Consider the following 10,136-nt stretch of genomic DNA (forward strand, 5'->3'; position numbering starts at 1 on the left):
ACGACAGGCAGGCTGCCCCAAGACAGAAAGTCAGAAGGTAGACTCTGCTGGCTTCCTACAAGAAAGTAACCAAAGGATAGGGATAAATAAAATTGGATTTGTTTTTAAGGACAGGAGGGAGTGTGACGGTGATTGTTTAAATGTTCTTAAGTCTACATCTGGATAAAGAAATCCAGGCCTTTGAACTCAAATGTAGGAGGGAAAGTCAAGGAAGGAGAATAGAAGGAATGAGAAAAAAATATATTAAAAGAAATTTGAAAAAGTCTATGCCAGGACAAATAGTCAGATTCTTTTGAATGTGGTCTATGTGGGATTTCTGGGATTGTTCAGCCTGGTTATGACAAAAATAGAGCCTGGAAGGTAGGCTTATACAATAAATAGAAGGGAATTTAATTAAAGTTAACGACATGGATGAATGAATGAATGAACGAGACTTCTGGTCTTAAATTACAGGTCTAAGAGCAGGGGATAAGTGGAAAAAACTTACCTCAGACAGAGAAAGAAACTTACGTTAATTCAAGTTATATAAGGAGAAAGGGACATATATCTCCACAGAGATATTAATCTCCATGGAAGGGAGGATTTAAGTGTATTTAGATGAATAAATATATTGAGGGTTTTGATCCTAAATTACAGGTTGGAGAGCAGGGGATAGGCAGCCTAACCTATCTCAGATGGTGGAAACGCAGGCCTTGATCTCACTATTAAAAATCAATCGTGTAGGAACAAAACAGGAGAGATTGGAGGTGCACTGTACCAACAGATAACATTTGTTTAGGTTGTTTTAATCACTTCGAATCGTTTTAATAATCAAAATGAAAGTGGTGATAGGTTTGGCGGTATTTATGACATTAAGACGCCTCTGGGAGAGAGGTTAAGCTACTGATTTAATTCATTCTGTACCTTTAATGATTTCTGGTTCCTGGGCCAAGGACATACTATTTGAGGAGAGAGCGTCTGTATTTGTGCTTATGGGACAGGAAAAAAGGCTTTGGACCCCTTCCAGAGTGATGTGGGTCAGATATGACAGGGGGAGACACTCCCCAGAAGATCTTGGCTACAGAAAAGAAAAATTCGAGAAAAATCAAACAGGACAGGTAACTTGGTCTGCTGATTCCTTGACATGGGAACAGCCCTGTAACTGCTTAGGAAAACGTCTCTAACCAAAACTTCAGCTGAATTTAGACAATAAATCTTGCTGGTTATAGAGTCCTTAAGATTCATCATGCCATCCTTCACATGGCACGAATGAAGATTTATTATAGTTAATTATTGATCAAATTCACTCATAAAGGGACAGTCGTCCTTCACCTGCTCAAAGAAGGAACAAAATTCATCCCTAACTGATCTATGCACCTTGCACAATCCATACGGATATCTTACTAAAGTTTTGGTTGTGAGATTCATATATGGTAGAATGTACAACTCTGGCATGATTCATCCTCAGGAACGCTGATGTGATTCGCTGTTCCAGCCCCCTGCCTCCTGAAACTGTTTCCAGAGAATTGCCCCCAAAGCAGCTTCAGGAATGGCTGGTGATTCCAGATGACCTCACTTCAGCTAACCTTTCAGACAGATCCAGTCAGAACTTCAGCCAAGTCCCAAGACTTTTAAATATACAAAGATGTTATCAGATGCTAAAGCTAGCTTTCTTAAGTCTAACCAACTTTTCTAATCTTCCTACCCCTCCCCACCCCCTATTTTTCGTCACCCCTATTCAGCAGGAAGAAGTTGCAGGGAGTTTTCATCCTGATCCCTTGGGTTTAGATGTCTGGTTATGGTTCTTTTATAAATTATAGACAGGTTGTCATTTCAAGGGATAATTTGAAATGAACAGGGAGAGAATAGATGAGATGGATTACTAAATTTATTCTAAGCAAAGCATTATATAGCCACAATCTTACATTGGCAGGAATCTTTATAATTGATACAATTTGAACTCTCGGTCCCCTTGGGTGAAACTGCTTGGGAAGGGTTGGGGGAATGGCTCTTTTGGAGAAGGTGTGTCACTCGGTTTCAAAAGCCCACATTTTTCCTAGAGCACCATGTGCCTCCTGCTTGTGGATGGAGACATTGGCTCTCAGCTGCCGCCCCGACCTCCTGCTGCCTTGCTGCCATCATAGACTCCAACTCTCTGAACTGTAAGCCCAATTAAACTCCGAGTCACACAGTCTGCTCACAGCATTAGACAAGTTACAGAGACGTGCCACCTAGATGTACCACCATTCTTCTGAGCATAAAGGTGACAGTCCATTCCTGGGGTGCCTAGGAGTACCTCGTCTTCACGCAACATTCTCACCGAATGCTGCTGCTTGTCTAACACGTCTTCCCCTTTGCCCATGCTGCCTGCCCCGATTTCCACTGAACAGGTTTGGTTGATTAAAGAGAGACTTAATCGGGCTATTTATAAATATGGCTCCAAACCCAGGCTTCTGCCCTTATCACTGCCTGAGTAGTTTGCAGAAGGTGACTCAGTCATTTGGTGCCATCATTTCCTTGTTTATAATGTCCGTGTTACTACAGATGTCTTCAAGGGGTTATGGGGAGGAGGAAATGTGACTTAATGTAAAGTTGTTTATGAGTTTAAGTATTTACCATTCATATTTTCCCCAAGAAACTTTACACACACACACACACACACACATGTTATTGATAGGTGATAGGTATGTAGTTTATAAATAGTGATAGATAAGTGATAGATGTTCAGTATACAGAAATACAGATGAATTGTGGGTAAATAGGTAGATGAGAGTAGATAGCTAGACAGAGTGACAAACAGCTAGGATAGATTAAGTACTTTAACCTAACAACCGCATGTGACACTTGCTGTTTAAGGACGAGTCTGGACCGTGATCATGGTGAGTTTTTAACTAAAGGTCACACTATGGCATACAAACATCACCCACAGAGAGACAGAAGTAGGAGATGTGAGCATATCTATGTTTATATGCATACCTGAGACAGAAGGGGCGGACCTGGGTCCTGAGATATGGGTCTGTAGGAAGATGTCATACAGGTGAGGCAGGACAAGATAGAATGAGACCTGTCATTGGACGAGAAGGAAGGATAGGCGGGAGAAAAGTTTAAGGGAAGAGGAGGAGACTGGAATGGTAGGAGACTGGAGGAACAGGAAAGGAGAGAGGCCATGGAGAGAACATGGAGTCTGACCTTAAAATTCCACTCTGTGTACTTTCAGATTGTTATGAATGTTCTTAAGGGATGGATGTGTACAGGACTTTGTATGTTTAGGTGGACAATTATATCTTATCAATTGGACCAGAGGTTATTGTGTTGTGTGTTCTTTCTTATGGCGAATATATGGTGGCTGGGACACTAAGCCAAATTGAGATGCATATTTCTGTCATGGTGGCAACCTGCCTTGGGGACTGGATGGGTAGAGAGATTGTTCCCAGGCTCAGAGATAGGCCATCGGCAGTGTGATATGGGATGGAGCAGAGCGGGTGAGAGGCTTTGCTGACTGAGACGAAGACATCTACCAGCTATCTTGGGGCACTGCGGTGCTGGATCTAGTGGGGGTAAAAGAAAGCCATTTATTATAATTTTATAACAATAGATGGCGCCCAACCTGGGACCCAAACCCATGACCCTGAGATTAAGAGTATCATGCTCTACCAACTGCCCAGGCAAGTCTAAAACCTGTGTGTAGATTCCTATTTGATGACAGATAAGGTAGATGATGGATTGGCAGTATATAGATGATAGATCGCTGATAGCTGGTCAAATGTATATAAATGAATGGTTAAGCAGATAGATGATAGACAGTAGGTAGCTAGACAGTCAGACATCTGTACCAGTACATCCATATCTGGGCTAATATAAATGGCTTTCTTCCCTACAACTTGTACACACCAAGGAGCTAATTCTTAGCAAACCATGAAGGGAGATGAAGTGTTGAAAAAACGTGTAAAAAACAAATAACCTAAAACCAACAATCAGTGGCTTCGAGGAAATTGAGAATTTAAGCCCTTCCCTCCTGCCCTCTTGATGCCCGGGGACAGGGCTGTGCCTACATCGGTGTCTGTGGCCCCTGTGGGCCCCAAGACCGTGTTGATGTCTGGGGTCTATGCTGAGCAGAGCGAGGGCTGTGATGATGTCTGTAGCTGGGTCTGTGACAAAAGGACTTGTCATATCTGAGGCCTGCACTGCCACTGAGGCCCCTGGCACGCGCTGTCAGCAGAAACCGTGTGGAAGTTTATGATCCGTGCTCCTCTTGACTGTAAGTGGCAAGGCGTTACCTTGCAGTGGTTATCGATGACTGCAGACTCAGATTTGAGGAAAAGGGTCATACCGGTCTTCCGTGACCACAACTACCCTCACCCCACCCCTCCCCCCAAAAAGTAACAGCCTAGACCAGAAACCATCAAAGAGAACTCTTAAAAATTGTGGTAGGGATGCTGAGGGGTACCCTCTCTACAACTGGCATGGGGGGGGCAGGGATGTTGAGGGACTCAGTCTTCTTTAAGGGGCTGGACACCGGGAGTTTGACCACACTCCAGTGAGCACATGGGCAACACACATTGGACTTTTTCTTTCTTTTTATTTTTTTTTCTGGGGTTGGGGCATTACAAGAGTGAGGGGGGGCGAACCTTGGAGGACTGGGAAGTGAGTGCGAATGGGGTACATGATGTGAAATTCACAAATCAACAATAAAAAACATTACGTTAGAAAACAAATCATCTGGCAATTAGGAAGGAAGGGAGGGGAAGGGGGAGGGGGAGGGGAGGGAGAGAGAGAGCGTAATTGTTGAGCTGGCTCAGGGGTTAAGAGCGCTCACTGCTCTTCCAGATCTGACGCCCTCTGCTGGCGTCCTCGGGTACTGCATGCATGTGATCCCAGACGTACGCAGAACTCACGAACCAGCGACTTTATTTCTTTTAACTAGTTCTTGAAAAACCATAAGAAACATTTGAAAGTCTACTTTTCTAAAATAAACAAATGAAAACTTAAAAGTATGTATTTAGTTTCTCCTCCTTTTCTAATTCACTCGGGAAAACATTCGTTCCGTTCCTAAAACTTTCCATTTGTATTTCCAGACACGGCACAACTCCTTTTCTCCTCCTAGTCTGTGACTAGCGGCTTACCATAGCACCAAGCCAGGCCCATGCGAAACCAGTCCCAGCCAGTCTTTAAGTGGGGCTGGTGGCACTCAACCTGATGATGTTGTACCTGTGAGGTGTTTGAGTTCCTGGGCAGAGGGGCGCTGTGTCTCAGGTCAAGTGTCATTTCCAGTGTGACATTGCCAGTGTGTTTTTCAGGAGCTCATATAAAGGGGGTACCACTGCATATAGGCAATTACTCCACAGGTACAAAATGATCTGCACGCCGAAGGTACCTCAGCTGGAACTTTCTGGAAAGCCTTGCTAGGACCATGATCGTGGTGAGTCCCCCCCCCCCCCCCGGAGCTGGGGACCGAACCCAGGGCGTTGCGCTCGCTAGGCAAGCGCTCTTCCGCTGAGCTAAATCCCCAGCCCCCGTGGTGAGTTTTTAACTACAGGTCACTTTGGCACGGAAGCATCACCCAGGGTTCCACGGACAGACAGGAGCAGGAGACATGAGCGTATCTATGTTTACATTTGTACCTGAAACAGAAGGGGCGGGCCTGGGTCCTGAGCTATATGGGTCTGCCCAGGCAAGTCTGAAACCTGCATGATAGAGAAGCAGGCCAGAAAGTGAGCCAGGACTTCGAGCTTACAAACCCACAGGTGAGCCTCGTCCTTTCTGAGGGAAATCTTGGGTTTTGTCCTTAAGATTCTTGAGCTGATTGGATGAGGCCCACCCGCACGCAAAGGCATTTTTGTCTTAGTTCAATTCAGCTGACTGTAAATATTAACTGGGGCTAAATGCCTTTGGGAGAAGACCTAGATTAGCATCTGAAGCAAACACGCAGAAGTAACCACTGTGAGGCTCCTGGGGGCTGCTCCTGTGTTCACCATCTATTGGGTTAGAGACAAAAAGAAATTCATTTGATTGCTTTATCATTGATAGGGCAGATACGCTAATAATTAGATCCCCAATGAACCTGGAAGACTCTCAGACCCAAGAATGCCAGAGGCCTGGCTTCTTCTTCTTCTGAGGCCTTGATGTTATATAAACTAAGGCTTTAAAATCACTGAGCCTGGGAAACCTTTTCTTTTAAAATGCATTGTTCTTTCTTCCAAACTTATTTTTCTACTTCCTCCAACCCCCAGTCCAGGCTCCTTTCAGGCTGCAGGCCTGGCCATCAGAGTATTTCATCCTACTGTCCACCGTGACAGGCTCAAAAACACCAAGTGGGCAACGTCGATCAGAGTCCTGAGACCCTGTCTCAGGGTTCTCACAGGCACAGCTGAGAGGGATGATCTCTTCTCTATGACATCCCAACTAAAAGCAAAGCCCCTGGTCTTGTAAGTGACTGCTGGGTCAGGTGGGCCTGCCTGAGAGGCAGCTGACACTGAGACGAGACGCTCTACCCTGGAGTCACGGTCTGAGGGACAGGGGACCATCATTCCTGGAGCTATTTAAACAGTATTTCTCTCCCTAGGTCTAAAGCAGTTTGAGTGACGTCCCTGTAACTGACCAGCAATGTCTCTGACTACATCAGGTACCAGCTGTCCGTCTCACATTTTAAGATGTGCTCACAATGAGATTGTCCTAGAAGGGACTGAGCACAGACTATCCTCTGCCTTCCATGAGGGCTTTGTCTAGTCAGCATCAGATGTTCCCAGGGTACAGCCTCGAAGGTCATGGCGGACACCCCAGTTCTTGTCATTCTCCTGCAGAACAATGCAGACACATACTTGGGTACAATGGTATACGAAACACAGGAGACCACAAACCTACCCACAGAGTCTCTCTTCTCTCTGACAGGGGCTGCCTCCTACCGGAGACTCCACATGGGACCAACGATCAGCACATATCATGTGAATCTGTGGGATCTAGACAAGAGAGAAAGAAGCCTAGGCAAGGAAGCAGGTCCAGAAAGAGAAAACTTGTATTACATTCCTGCTCTAGGACAAGCATGATATGCCAAACGACTCCCGCACACGTCCCATCGGTCCTCACCGTGTCCTAGGAAGAGCGATAAAGCACTGTATTAAGCAACTGCAGTCCTCATTTTAACCAACGAGAAAACAGTCATCTAGAAATGAAGTCACTTTCGCAAAGCGACTTTACAGTGCCGGTAGTGGGCATGGATCTTAGACGAGTTGTCTGACGCTCGAACCTCTGTGTCTCCTGTCTTTGGATATCATGCAGAAGACACAAAGAAGACACAAGCAAAGGAGGGCAGAGTGTGACAGGCTTGGTGGGAAACCTGGCTTGGCTCGGGGCTCAGCTCAGACGCCAGCCTTCTGTAAAAGGAATGCAACACACAAACTTCCCCCCGAAACCATGCAGAACCAGAGAGACGCTATAGATACTGGATAAGTGTTTACTGAATGGATAAACAACTAATTAAATAAATAATAACAACAGATACGCTTGGCTATTTATAGTAAGGATAACAGGAGATAAACGGAATTAATCTCCCGGTTCGACTTCTCCCTGCAATAAACGCCCCCTCCAAATCCTGACCCGGTTCATGCTCTTTGTGCTGAAGCCTTCGTGATGGCTTGCTGGAAGATTGCCTGGGAAGATATGGAAGACGCATTATCCACATTCCTCCTCTGGCCCTCATATCAGAAGAAAGGATGTGAAAGCCTTCTAAAACCACTGGGGGAATATAATGGGGAATATGGAAGGAAGTGCCAGCCAAAGATCAAGGTCAAGTGTACTCTCCTGCCATTCTAGTGGTGACACCGAAGACCTTGCTCAAACAGAGGCTCTGTCTGCTGGCGCAGTTGGCGTAGTTCTGAGGAGCGTGTTTCAGAATGGAATTCATAAAGGTAGGACAGCCCAGGAGCTCACCGGCCGGTGCACACATTATGGCCAGGGAAGTCCTTACATGTTTCTGAAGTCCACCCACTTTGTCCCGGGAAGGCTAAGCAGCGTGACTTTTTATCATAGAGATGTACCCTTACACACCCAACTTCCCTTCAGAAAATGTTGACTCTGTTTACGTTAGGTCAGACAGGTATCCCACAGTGTGAGGATTGGTTCAAAGGGCACGTGACAGCCCAAGCCAATCAGATGGAACCTGGTTCAAGTCTTTACTTTCCAGTGGAATTTGAATCTGAGGAGTTAGATGGCTTGGCGTTTTCATGCCGGAGAACCAAGTTAACAGAAGGAGAAGATCAAGGCATAGTAAAGAAGTGAGGACATGGAATGGTAGTTGAGATCACTCGCTTTTCCCAGGCTCTCCCTGAGACTTTACATGCCTGTAAGAAGATAACCTCCTCTTCTCTTCTTAAACCATCTGAGCTTGAGGTTTTAGTCACGGGTAACTCGGTCCCAACAAACATAAGTCTTTTACATATCCCCTACTTGATGCTCCTTATAGAGAAAGGAAACAGCAGGACTCACTCACCTTTCAGATAGAAGAAAATCAAGGGGGTGGAAAGACGGCTCAGAAGTTCAGTGTTCACCGTTCTTGCAGAGCAAGAGTTCAGTTCCCAGCACACACTAGGAGGCTCTCCAGTGCCTGGAAATCCAGAGGATATGATGCCCTCTTCTGGTGTCCTCTTGGTACTGCACCCACACACATTTAAAAAAAAAAGTCTTTCTAAAAAAAACCTGAGGGTTAGAGAATGTAGAACGATTTTAATATCATTAACTATTCAAAATCCATTTACAAATCGTTATCAAGAATTGTTAAGAATAGTAATCTATGCTGTACCTGAAGATGAATGACTTCCTGTGTGGATTTCTTCAATGAGTGTGTGTGTGTGTGTGTGTGTGTGTGTGTGTGTGTGTGTGTGTGTGTGTGTCTTCAGGGTCAACAGATATGTAGGAGCTTGGATTCTAGAAACACATTGTTTGCCTCAACCCCCTCCCCAGCCTTATACTAGTTATGTGTAACGTGACCATTTAACCTTTTAACCTTTTACCCTGAACACATTAGTCTATGCCTCAGTTTCCTCATCTGAAACCTGGAATGAAGACAACTCTGCGGTTGCCTTGTGGGACTGTTGAAACAGCTGAGTTAGCATGTGAGGTCCTCAGAGAGTGTCTACCATAGAGGATTGCTTTGGTTGCCATTAGTATATATGTCAGCCAAATGTGCCCCAAATCATGCAAATGTAGTTACATTAATACTCCATTCTTTTATGGTCCCTTAAAAGATATGATGAGGCCGGGGCTGGAGAGATGGCTCTCATCATAAAAACATTTACTACTCTTTCAGGGGAATTGAGCAGGGTTCCTGGCTCATAATCACCCTGCCTTCCGAGCTGGCAGAGGGTGTAAGCCTCCACTCTCCTGAGGGTGCCTCAGCCAAATTCCCTCACTTGTGGTGCTGGACCTACTCACAGAGATAGTCAACATAGGCTTTATGTCAAAGCCAGTGCGCTCTCTCTCTCTCTCTCTCTCTCTCTCTCTCTCTCTCTCTCTCTCTCTCTTCTCTCTCCTTATAACTCAAAACTGATTTTACATCATCAAAGAAAGCTAATATGGCTATACTTTTCTTGAAATATTGGCTCATCTCCCTAATACTAACACTAATATATTTGATATTGTCACCATGGCATTCATACATTACTCCGTCCACTCAGAAACCAGAGTCCACTCTAAAAAAACTTTAGAACATAAGTTTTGTGACTTACCCAAGCTTTCAGCTTGAGATTTGCTGTAGAAAACCTGAATGTTTTGTTCCTAAACTGATTGTAGGTGGGGGCAGTCCTCTGTGACCCTCCCAAATCATATATGACCCTTGGTGAGATGGCTCCGTCCTAAAGGCTCTTGCCACCGCTAACATCCTGAGGCTGATCCTCAGACTCCACATGAAAGGTGAAGAGAACTATGCTCACCCCTCTCTCTCTCTCTCCTACACACACACACACACACACACACACACACACACACACACGATGTGTATATATATATATATACATCATATACATACACATACATACACATTTACATCGCATATACATATACATTACATATACCTTTTATACATTACACATACGTATACATTACATGCACACACACATACACATATACATATGCATCATGTACATACACATATACATATATAAAAC

General features: G+C 44.8%; 1 long non-coding RNA gene across 2 annotated transcripts; it reads right to left on the reverse strand.

Moving 5' to 3' along the window:
* Positions 1–4,538: 4,538 nt before the first annotated feature.
* On the reverse strand, positions 4,539–9,887 carry LOC134482803 (uncharacterized). Of its 2 annotated transcripts, XR_010059357.1 has the most exons (3): positions 8,465–9,887; positions 6,841–6,935; positions 4,539–5,954 (listed from the first exon to the last, which is right to left on the reverse strand). It is a non-coding gene; the product is annotated as an uncharacterized LOC134482803 (long non-coding RNA). The 2 variants fall into 2 exon arrangements; XR_010059356.1 differs by having other exon boundaries at positions 4,539–6,935.
* Positions 9,888–10,136: the final 249 nt, after the last annotated feature.

This window comes from Rattus norvegicus, chromosome 17, assembly GCF_036323735.1.
Source record: "Rattus norvegicus strain BN/NHsdMcwi chromosome 17, GRCr8, whole genome shotgun sequence".
Lineage (NCBI taxonomy): Eukaryota > Metazoa > Chordata > Mammalia > Rodentia > Muridae > Rattus > Rattus norvegicus.